This window comes from Macadamia integrifolia, chromosome 13 (genome assembly GCF_013358625.1).
Source record: "Macadamia integrifolia cultivar HAES 741 chromosome 13, SCU_Mint_v3, whole genome shotgun sequence".
Taxonomy (NCBI): Eukaryota; Viridiplantae; Streptophyta; class Magnoliopsida; order Proteales; family Proteaceae; genus Macadamia; species Macadamia integrifolia.
Window position 1 is genome coordinate 1,239,751 of NC_056569.1, and position 966 is coordinate 1,240,716.

The window sequence follows — 966 nt, forward strand, 5'->3', positions numbered from 1 at the left end:
TTTGGTTTTTCCTTCCATAGGCTTTTCTGCAAATGGTATTTCCGTCATAGCTTTGTGTTGGTTTCTTCTCATCCTTATGTCCTTGCTTCTGAACCGTCATCATATTTTGTGTATCTGTGCTCCTCTATTAGTAAATGTCTTTCATTACTTTATTCAGCTCTGCTTTGGTTGGAAACTGCATAATCCCAGTGCTAAAGGGAGACTTTTTATTTTTGCTTGTATATCTCAGTTTATGAAGAAACGGCTGGTCTGATGGTGAATGATCCTGTTCTACGAACACACAAGGTACTTCTAGGTTTGCTCTGCTTCTGTTAGAGATGGAGTTTATTGAGAACTTCGTGTTGGATATTGTGTGTTGTCACTGCAGCCTCTTTCAGTGGAGTTAGGACCTGGAATTTTGGGGAACATCTTTGATGGTATTCAGGTTTGCTTCTAACTGCAATTACAGATGTCAATGGATCTATTACTCGACTTTCTTTTCTCTTTCCTTCCATGTTTCCTTTACACTTATTCTTTAGAAGAACATATTTTGGTCAAAAAGCTTTTTATTATTAGGAGCTCAAATCGTCACTTTTGATAGGAGCTAATGGTTTCCTTGTTTGTTGTAGAGGCCTTTGAAAACTATTGCTAAAAGATCTGGTGATGTCTATATACCTCGTGGGGTCTCTGTCCCAGCTCTGGACAAAGATATCCTCTGGGAGTTCCAACCCAAGAAATTAGGTTATCTTTTAACATAAAATCATAATGGCATTTTGACTGCATATGCTTGATACTTGATTAATTCATGTTGTTATATTGCTGCAGGTGAGGGAGACGTTCTAACTGGCGGAGACTTATATGCTGTAAGTTGATAGCATTGTTACTACTTTTGGAAATATTTGAGGTCTTTTATCACAAGGGGGAGGGGGAGGGGAAGGGGAGAGGCAATGCAACAAAGGAGAAAAAAGGGGGGGGGGACATAAAGTG

General features: G+C 39.2%; 1 protein-coding gene across 1 annotated transcript in view; it reads left to right on the plus strand.

Annotated features, from left to right (window-relative positions):
- LOC122059777 (V-type proton ATPase catalytic subunit A-like) overlaps positions 1-966 on the plus strand; it is a 14,440-nt gene that overhangs the window by 4,366 nt on the left and 9,108 nt on the right. The gene's annotated exons all lie outside the window — the stretch shown is intronic.